Source organism: Aythya fuligula, chromosome 1 (genome assembly GCF_009819795.1).
Source record: "Aythya fuligula isolate bAytFul2 chromosome 1, bAytFul2.pri, whole genome shotgun sequence".
In the NCBI taxonomy this organism is placed as follows: domain Eukaryota; kingdom Metazoa; phylum Chordata; class Aves; order Anseriformes; family Anatidae; genus Aythya; species Aythya fuligula.
Genome location: NC_045559.1, coordinates 90,676,612 through 90,688,046, shown reverse-complemented (window position 1 = coordinate 90,688,046; position 11,435 = coordinate 90,676,612).

Below are 11,435 nucleotides of genomic sequence, written 5' to 3'. Positions count from 1 at the left end.
AGGAAAGATACTTCCAGACAAGCTGCAGCATGGGGCTGTGTATGGATCCTGGCCATTCTCCTGACTGATAACCAGAAGAAGAGTGGCAGATACCAGAACAACAGGCCTTCATTTGTGTGCATCTGGCACACAGATCTTCAATCTGCTTTTCAGTAAGAAACAGTCACCTGATCTTTTTGGTCAGTTGCTACACAGAGAGCAAGGGAGAGGGGGCAAGGGGATATTAATGATCTCTCCAGTTTTTCTGTCCAAAATATCACCAGAAGTAGCTCAGAACAGTAATATATTGCCTTCCAATTCACAACTGCCCATCATTAGTTCATAATCAAATCTAGTCCAATCTTCCACACTAAGGTAGAACAACCGTATGCCCTTTGAATCTATTCTTTCCACTCCCGAGCTCAGCTAAGCATGCCTTCTTCCTCAAAGTTCAATCAGTCACATCCCATATGCCAACCACGATCACTCTGAAGCCCTTTTCCACGCAGAAATAACATCCTGGTGTTTTTTTTCTTCTTCTTCTTCCCCTCCAGAGTCTCATTTGGGCTCTGCTTTACAGCTTTCTCCATGCAAACAACAGATTGTGCTTAGACAGTGACAGATAACTTAGCAGTCCATGAGATCAATGCTGTCTCCAAGAAAACAAGGCTTTCTAATTGAACAGTAAATGTTGGTTTCCCTACAGTGAGTGGGATCCATTCCCTTAAGGGAAAAAAAAAATAGGCTATACATAGCCAATATCTGTAACATGGTGGAATTTACAGGTTGTACATGCAGAGTGCTTGCAAGTGTCTGTCAACAGCACTGATGTTAGTGAATTACATTCACTAGTGGTTTGGTTGGCAGAAACCAAGCTGCAAGGGTTTTGCTAATTCAGAGCTTCAGATAGACAACTCAACAACTCGAGACTTCAATGGCACATTTAAGGAGACGTTCCATAATATTCGCTTCCCCTCCTAACCTTAATATAGGAGAGTATTTCTGAAGACTGAAGAGTTTGTATTTTGGAGTTTGTTTGTTTGAGGGCTGTCTGCCCTCTGTATTTCTAAACAGAGGGCAGACAGCAGCCAAAAGCAAAGAAGGAACAAAGTTCAGATGCCTGGCCCAGATCTTGTCTCCAGTTTCCCATAGCCTCCCTCCCACAAATTGCCTAGCATCCCATTCGCTCTGCACCAGTTCCCCTGACCTCTCTTGCTTCCCCCACCTCGCCTCCAGAAAAATCAAGAGCCATATTACCAACACCTGCAGCAAGCAGCATGCTTCGCTGGGCACAAGGCCTGCTTGGTGCCCTTGGCTATTCCCAACACAGCTTTCACTTATGCATCAGTACATTGTCTACAGGCAAAAGCTACTTTTCCTCAGACCTAGCTTTGTTCAGAATTACGAAGATAATCCTACTTCTTTGCCCAATCAAATCATTCTTCCTCCTTTTCAATGGCAATAGATTGCCAAGAGGTGCAATCTGTAAGCATGGAATGCAGATCTCTGTGGACTTCCCACAGCCCATTCTCCAAACCAACCACATGCTGCAGCAGGACCTGTCATTGTGAGTCCTGGCTGTACGTAGAAACAAAGCCACCTTCCACAGAAGACAAGACATTTAGGCAGAAACTAGAACACAGCATACTCAAGGGTTTCTCACCTCAGCCCCTTCCTGAGGGCCTGCACCTGCAGGACACATTAAGGTCTTACTTCATGTAGACCAGTAAGTCACCTAACAAGGTGATCTTCAGTCACTGCTCACTACTCGATACAAAACGGATCTGAACCAGCAATTTAACAGCAAAGCATAGCTTTGGGCATTCAACACCCATGTCCTGTTTGTTCCTAAACTTTTATCAATCCAGGATTAAAAGCTGTGGAAAAAAAATGTTAGCTGCCTGAATAGAAGGGTAGAAGGGTACATGGAACTAACGCTATCAGCATGAGTACTACCAAGGGATTTGTTAAGCTTGCCAATGAAATCTCACTCAAAACTACTAATGCAAGTTATTTGCATATGTCCGTGCATCAAACAAAATGGAACAGAGACACAAAGTTACATTTAATAAGATTGTTATTGCCTAAAGTAAATGTTTGGAAGTCATTAAATGTGTGTTGAAGTGGAGCATAAATGCGCATCCCGCATTTACAACATTTTAATAATAGCTACTGTGAGTTTTCAAAGCAGTCAAGAGGACCATTGTTGTTTAGCTATTTTCAGTGTTTTGAACTACAAACCTGCAGGTTCAAGGACTGAAAGGAGGAATGAGACATAGTAGTACAACCAATAGCAGCACAATTATTCACTTCACAGCTTCTTTGTACTAGCCAGCAACTGGGACAATCCCAGGGTCCAACAAAGAGGAAAAACCCCTTCCGTTCAGCCATCTAAAAGTGAAAACCCAACTGTGGACAGTTTGCAGCCAGGCAGAAGTTTGCATTAAAATCTTGATGATGTTGTAGTGCCCAGGCACTTCTACTGTAAAAGAAGATAAAACAAAGATACTTTGCTAGTTTGCCTGTCACATTTCCTGGATCTAGTCTGTTCCCCTGGAAAAAAAAAAAAATCTGAGATGCTCTGCAGCTCTCAGCCTCAAGCTAACTCCAGGCATCAGTCTGTCATTTAACATTCCACATTAAGCCTACAGTTAGCATTACAGTGATCACCACTGAATCACATAAATACCATTTCATTATTAGCACCAAAATTGTTGGCAGCTTTTTCCATTTTTAAGTACTGAATATTTTATTCCTGCTATGGATGAATACAATGGATTAGTTGACATAAGCTTCACAGCAAATTCAAGTGATGCTCTTTCACACAAAAATTGCATGTAATTTCTCCCTATTTTTACTCAAAAAAAAAAAATGTATATTTAACCCAGGCCAAACACAATTCATCCCTTAACATTTTGAGAGTGAGCTTGAAGACTATTTAAATGTTGCCCCAGAGTGGTTTGAAACCTCAGTGTATAAATTGTTTTATAAAGCTTGTTTCCTGAAGGCTTTCAAAAAATGGAACTTGTCAACAGGCAAAGTACCATGTGATTTCACTAAAATCCACTTGCAGATAAGCGTTTCTGTTTTGTTTAATCAAAAAGTGCAGAAGAGCCCTACAACATTCTATTCTCTTGGAAGTTACTCAAGGCAGTTTTCAAACTTGACTATTCAGATGACTATATTTCACAAGTAGAATCAAATGTCATGAAATATTGTAGCTAGGTATGGTGTCCTGGTTTCAGTTAGGACAGAGTTAGTTTTGTTCCTAGTAGCTGGTAGAATACTATGTTTTGGCTTAGGATGAGAAGAGTGCTGATAACACCCTGATGTTTTAATTGTTGCAGAGCAGTGCTTAAACCAAGCCAAGGACATTTCAGCTTCTTTCAGCTTCCCAACGGGAAGGCTGGGGGTGCAGGGGACAGACCCAGGACAGCTGACCCAAACTGGCCAAAGGGGTATTCCATACGATCTGGGGTCACGCTAAACAATAGATAGGGGTGGCTAGCTGGGGGAGGGTGGCCAGACTGCTCAGGGTTAGGCTGGACATCCGTCAGTGGGTGGTGAGCAATTGCATTGTGCATCACTTGTTTTGTACACATTATTACTAGTAGTACTATTGTCATCATTATTGTTATTATTATCTTCCTGTCTTAATAAACTATCTTTATCTCAACTCACAGGCTTCACTTTCCCATTTCTCTCCCCCATCCCAGAGAGGGAGGGGGAAGGGTTAGCGAACGGCTCTGTGGTGCCTGGCTGCCGGCCATTTAAACCACGACAGCCCTTTTGGCGCCCAAGGTGGTGCGCAAAGGGTTGAGATAACGACAGAACTGATCAGTGTGTTAAACTAAACTTGGTATGAGTATTAGACCTGCTTAATAGTTGCTCATCATAATGCTGATTGTTTTATTCTCAAATCTGCTGTAACTGTTTTCCAAATTGAGTATTATAGCGCGTTACTTTCCGTATGTGCTCTGTCATGTTGTTTATTCTCTCTGGGCCCTGGTTCAAGTACTTCAAGATTTTTGTTCAAGATTTTGGTACTGTGCATTGTAACAGTGGCTTATGAGACAATGAAACTTCTGGTCATGACTCTAACTTGGTATTTGCACTCAGCAACGTTCTCAACTCTATACTTTGGAAACCGTATCTCAGAAACTATTAGCAGTTACACCTATTGCCTTTTTTCATCAGGGGACCAGTCTGTGGAGGGGAAAGGGGAAGATACTTTTTCTTACTCGTTCACTCTCCCTTTCTCCTTCACATTCAGGAGACGTAACTACACGAACATGCTGGTCTGAGTATCCAAGGGATATTCAGTATCTTGGGGAACTATTGCAACAAGCTTGGAGAATAAGGGAGTGGTGAAGCATAAAGGTAGAGTGAAAGAGTAAGAAAAAATGTCTTCCCCTTTCTCCCCCACAGACTGGCCCCCAGATGAACAGATTGCCTCTTGGCATGTGGTCCGGCTTTGTACATAAATCCTTGCTAAGCTTTCAGCCTGCTCTCTAGCTGTGCCGTCTTGCCTCATACTTCTTGGTGTGTGCGAATCAAAGAGATCCCTGGTTTGATAATGCTGATATCTGTTAAAACCATGCCCTGAAAACAGACCGCTCCAACGTGGTAACAACCATCTCATCGGTGACGGCAGGTCCAAGCTCCTGTCTTGCTGTGCTGCGTTGCTCTGAACATGAGCTTTTTGTACCAAAGTGACTTGACAGCATGGAGGGCACTGAAAGTCATGCTTCTCAATTCCTTGGTCAGGACTGAGAGCTCTGTTCCCATTGTCAAGCAAGGAAAGAGCTAGCCCAAGAAAAATGAGGCTTCTATGAGCTTGTGCTAGTTAAACCCTTTTCTTCCATGTATCAAAGATGTTTTAAAAGTGAAGGATACTAGTTTTGTCTTCACTTATCAGCAAAGTAACCTTCACAAAATTAACCTCTTTGGCCAGATCTTGGGCCTTCTGTGGTGGTTTTACTCAGGTGGGCAGCTGAGCTCCACCACAACCCCTCTCTCACTACCCTCAAAGAAGAAGGGGGAGAAAATACAACATAGAGAACTCTAGGTTTGACATGAGAAAGGTTTAATTAAAGGGAAAGGGAATGGGGAGGAAAAACAGAGACAAAAGAAACAATCAGTCCGCGTGGAAGCACGGAGAGAGAAAAAATTATTCTCTACTTCCCATCAGCGAGCGGTGTTCGGCCACGTCCTGGGAAGCAGGGCCTCAAACGCATAGTCCTTCCTATTATGGAAGACAGCATCTGGGAAGCTGGATTAGTTTTAATTTTTCAATTTCTCAGATCTGTATGATATGATACGCAATGAGTTGTTCTGCAGTGAGTGAAACACGGGAATCCTTTCTTTCCCTTTCTCTGCCCTATGAAGAAATCTTATGTGTGGGGGGTTTTTTTGTTTGTTTGTTTGTTTGTTTTGCCTTCTTTCTACCAAGATGTCTCTTATCTAAATATAGATGACTTGGCATTGTGAGCAAGACTGAATTCATAGATAATGTGTAGCTATTGATATGCTTTTCAGGTAAGCAAAGATCCTTATGTTAGGAATTCTTAATATTTGATCATAGGTTAAAAAATGTACTAATGTCCCCTTTTAGTTGACTGGAGAATTGTGTGGTATATTGAGGAGAAGGAACTGTCCATAACAAGGAAGGCTTATAAGGAAGATAGCTGTGTGTGCTGTGTGTGTTTTTGTTCTCTTCCTTTTAAAAAAAAAAAAAAAAAAAAAAAAAAAAAAAAAAAAAGAAGAAAGCTCTCTGAGGAGATGTATAATTTTTGAATGGCTGATCCAAACAGATTTGGGCAACACGTAGACATGCAAAATACAGCACAGAACATCATTCTACAGCTTGTGTTCCCAGTTGATGGACTGGATGAAATGGTGTATACATGCACAGGTGCACATAGAGTAAAGAAATAATTTCTCAGGCTGCAAGGAACAGTATTTCAAATAACTAACTTAAAGCATTATGTCCCCTCTGGGAATGCTGGTTTCTAACTCTGAAACCAACCAGAGAGCTAGGTGCAGCTCTGTGTGGTCAAAACTTGCTGTTGACTCCGGTCAGGGTAGGCTTTCACAGGATAAATTAACGTTTGACCTAATAACATTGGACCAAAACTTCTTTTATTTTAGAAGTGACATGGCAACTTCCCTATCTACTCAGATCAGACAGGCACTCTTATTTCAAGGTTGTCACAAAGGTATATACAGAATAAACTGTGGTGTTCAATTAATCTATGTCAGGAGGACAGAAAAGGGAGTTGACCCTGCTGGAACTTGATCCAGTTGTGTTTTCATGCCCAGGTGCTGCTGTTCTGGTAATGAGACCCCTGTGCTTTTGGGGATAACAGGTGTCATTGTTTCTTCTTTAACTTGACTCAAATGCTTCTTTGAAGAGATGTAATTGTTTGACAGACCTGTATCAGGATGTGAACTGTGGAGTGATAACACTTGTCCCTGGTTGAATCCTTGATTCTGTGAATACTTAACCAATTCCCCTGTGTAAATGAAAACAGGACGCATTCACATAAGGTTTTTGCAAGAATTAATTGCTAATATATATGAAGGTAAGAAAGCTATATGAGTACTCAACAATGACTATGTACACGTTGTGAAGTAAGTGGAGAACATGTAGAGAATGGATGTCACGTTTAAAAAATATCTGAGGATAAACTGTGTACTGCTACATCTTTCATGGCTAGAGCATGATGTTATGAATACTAAGAAAAGTATAAAAATACATGTATTATGGCAGTTCTCTTGAAACACACGAAAGTAGCATGTAAGCTGCTGCTAGCATTCAGAAACTTGGTTTCATAAGCACTATATCTAATTTTAGGTCTTGTGTGGAACATTCTAAAACTTGTAAGAAACTCACCAAAAGATTCAAATGTCAAATATGGCGAGAACTTGCATTGTTTTAGTAACATATTCACTTTGCATGCCAGTGTTTCTAATTTGGAGATTGTTGTCTTCAGCAACCATTGACATAGAAATTTGAGGGAACTTCTGTTATTTAGGCTGGCGTTAGTGGGTTTGAGTGCATCGTTATCTATATGAATGAAAGCTGACATTCTTGTTCAGGTCCAGAAAGGTGTCCTTCTGTTGCATTAACAAACAGCAGTCTGGTGGAGTCATAAATAATTTATGAACTTGGGATATTGATTTTTTTTCAGTGCTTATAGGAAATTATATGCTTGTGGCTTCGAGAAATAATTGGTGCAATTTAATCACATAAAAATTATAGTCATCTTTAATTCTTTTCAAATGGAACCTTAATGACACTGGTTATGTTACAAAACCAAGCAAAGAGAGAGCTGCCTACATAGACCGAAGAAATAGGAGTGCTAGAAACTGCAGGTTTAACAGGTCTGACAAGAATGATCCTAATGGCAGTGGGTTTAATCAAAGTCTAACTGATGTCTGCTTGATCGCAAATCAGTCTTTCCACAAGAAAATATTGCAAACATACTGAAAACATTTAATAATACTAAGTATGTAAAGGGCATGGAGTGCCTGGCATATTGGGAGAAAAAAGTTCTGTGTAAAACTTTATTGAGCTGAAGGTGGTTTTTGCATTAACGTAATATAATTTTTCCTTTTAGTGTAATCTTCTGTGGAAACTCCGTATTTGGGTGTTTGTGACTGAAGTAGGCGAAGGAAGGAAATAATAGAAACTTGACTAAAAGTTACTCTGATTTTCTGTTACGGAGGGAAAATGACCATACTGTCCTGGTTTCAGTTAGGACAGAGTTAATTTTCTTCCTAGTAGTTTTTGACAAAGGAGTAAATACCTGACAGTCATTCATTTCTTATAAGAATTAGGAAAAGCAGTATTTAGATAAGGGAAATCTTGGTAGAAAGAAGGCTAAAAAACAAACAAAAAAACATAAGATTTCTTCATAGGGCAGAGAAAGGGAAAGAAAGGATTCCCGTGTTTCACTCACTGCAGAACAACTCATTGCATATCATATCATGCAGATCTGAGAAATTGAAAAATTAAAACTAATCCAGCTTCCCAGATGCTGTCTTCCATAATAGGAAGGACTATGCGTTTGAGGCCCTGCTTCCCAGGACGTGGCCGAACACCGCTCGCTGATGGGAAGTAGAGAATAATTTTTTCTCTCTCCGTGCTTCCACGCGGACTGATTGTTTCTTTTGTCTCTGTTTTTCCTCCCCATTCCCTTTCCCTTTAATTAAACCTTTCTCATGTCAAACCTAGAGTTCTCTATGTTGTATTTTCTCCCCCTTCTTCTTTGAGGGTAGTGAGAGAGGGGTTGTGGTGGAGCTCAGCTGCCCACCTGAGTAAAACCACCACAGAAGGCCCAAGATCTGGCCAAAGAGGTTAATTTTGTGAAGGTTACTTTGCTGATAAGTGAAGACAAAACTAGTATCCTTCACTTTTAAAACATCTTTGATACATGGAAGAAAAGGGTTTAACTAGCACAAGCTCATAGAAGCCTCATTTTTCTTGGGCTAGCTCTTTCCTTGCTTGACAATGGGAACAGAGCTCTCAGTCCTGACCAAGGAATTGAGAAGCATGACTTTCAGTGCCCTCCATGCTGTCAAGTCACTTTGGTACAAAAAGCTCATGTTCAGAGCAACGCAGCACAGCAAGACAGGAGCTTGGACCTGCCGTCACCGATGAGATGGTTGTTACCACGTTGGAGCGGTCTGTTTTCAGGGCATGGTTTTAACAGATATCAGCATTATCAAACCAGGGATCTCTTTGATTCGCACACACCAAGAAGTATGAGGCAAGACGGCACAGCTAGAGAGCAGGCTGAAAGCTTAGCAAGGATTTATGTACAAAGCCGGACCCTGTTGGACAGGATCAATTCAAACAGAGGAAAGGAAAAAGAGCAAAAAGCCTTTTAGGCACCACTCGGAGGAGGATGACCTTCTAGAACCCTGCTGATTACTTACATGATTTCTTGCCACGTAAGAAGGGCTACATTGCTCTCCAGCCTCAGCAGCCAGCATTATAGATCTCTGCACACTGGTACGCTTACTTCCAGCCCCAGGCTCAACTTCAGTTGCTGAATACGGTGACAACCAATAAAGAATGGGACTGAGACACATGCAAAGTTTTGTGTTGTTTTAAGGAAAAAAATCAGCATTAAGGACAACTGTATTTGATCCCATTTTGAAGCTCTAGAAAAACAAGTGGTCTGCTTTTGTCGATAATCCTTACCTCTACCACCTGCCTAGAGCTGAACACAAGTTAAAAGCCGTTAAGTTAAAGCCTCTTAACTACACCCTGATCCAGAAAGCTACATCAGCACAAGTGTAAAGCAAAGCATGATGAAAAAAAAAAAAAAAAAAAGTTATATGAATGAAGTTCCAAGCAACGGAGTCCTCTCCAAAGGTTTAGCATCATTTGGGGGTTTATTTCACACAACAGCTTGGGTTGGAAGGGACCTCAAAGATCTAGTTCCAACCCCCCAGTGCAGGCAGGGATTTCTGCCTTCCCCATCCTCCAAGGCATCTGATTCAGAATGCCCCCGAGGCATAGACTGAGCACATCTTGACAGGTGCTTAGGGTTTTATAAAATCATCAGCGTATGAAATAAGCCATTTTTGTTGACCTCTATCCTGAACCGATTTCCAGGAACGATTAATACCCTTGCCAATGAAGAAGTTTCTCTATATTCTTGTTCTCAAAATTTCTCTTTCCCCCAGAAAGACAGCCCCACTCCAGGGGCAAGAGGCTGCCACCTGCTATCCTGGTTCATCAGGCAGTATTCTGTTTAACTTGGTCTTTCACATGCCAAGAGGCAATCTGTTCATTGAGATTGACCTGATAAGTTGCCAGACACTGTAGGTGAACGCCTACTAGGTACAGAATCAAAGCAGAGTTTGAAGTTTTAAAATACTTGATATTTTAGTATGGTTTGTTTGGAGGGAAAAAAAAAAAATATATGAAAGCCTGGCACCGGAAGCTCACGTCTTGATGCATACATCTTTTTCTAATTGCAGTATTGCTGTAAAATTGGAGCGCACAAGGCTTAGCACTCTTTACCCTCAAACAGGTGAGCACAAGAAGGAGATTCCACATGCAAGTGTCATTCCCAATAACAGCACCCAAGGGATCCTTTGCACAAAATATTTTCCTGTTATAAATCTAGCTGCCAGTTCTGAGCATCCTACCATCTCCTTTTCTGCCAGCAAACAAAACACTGATGCTGCTCCGCTACACCAGTGTTTTTGTGGATTTTTTGCCTCTTAAATCCATAGTACTCTGGGTATCCTGCTCACTCCCAATAATATTAGAGAATCCTAGTAGAAAGGACAGGAAGAGAGAATAAACTAGTGAAATTAGAAAACAACTGAATTTAAAGCAGAAGAGACATGTGAGCTGGGTACCTGCTGGTTTCTTCCTCCAGCAGAAATTAATGGTATGCAATATCAGACAAGGATAAGAGAAAAATAACACCCCCTTTCCTCTAAATAATAACACAACAATAGCTAACCTCTTGCTTTATTCTGTGGGGCTGTTATTTGGAAGTATTTCTCTTTTAAAAGAAGATTTGAAAGTGATTTGAAGGAGAGAGGTAATAGGAGGGATTTTAAGCCTTCACAGTACTTAGAAGCATCCTGCAGGGACAGCACTAAAGTTTATTTTGGAAGTGTTTACCCCCCTGTTGCCTACATTCTAGCAAAATTCTGTCTTCAAAGCTGATTTTTATTACAAAAACAAAACAAGCCAGCTTATTAACGAGAATTCATTCACTACAATTCAGACAGTGATGTATTATTCATATATGCACCAGACATCCTGGGTAGTGTCTGGAAGCCCCAGATCCTATGAATTTTAACAGAACCCCAAACAACTTTTTGTAATCATAATTATTTGCTTACTCAGAGTATTTTAGTTACCCAGCTGGAATTGCAAAGACAAAGGGGGAGAACAACATTTAAACAATACCACACAGCTTGGATGACCACACAAATGTCACAAAAAGCTGTTGTGCACTAGACCTTCCTCCAAATAGTAAGGACTTAACCATTCTTTAGTGCATTTTATTTTGTTTGATTTATCAGTGTAGTACAAGCATTTGTTGCACATTCTGGAGTGAAGACCTTATGCAAATCAACCAAAGTGCGATGCTCACCTTAGGGCTCACAAACAACATAAACACATGCATGTATCCAGGTTCATTAAAAAAACATTACAGAAGCATCAGCAAAAAAGAACAAGAACACTTTTGGAGCAGGCCTCCTATAGGATTTAACAGACTTAACCTACACTCACATTGGCAAATACTGCAGCTCAGCATGGGTGTATCTGCGGGCCAAGCAGCAGGTTTTGAGGGTAGTGTTCACTCTATACCTGCTGCTGGAGCTTTAATATATGCTAGGTCTATTGTAGTCCTACAAAGTGAGCAACCATTCACCTTTGAAGTGCTTCAGGTTGATCTCTGGCACCTTTTTCATAA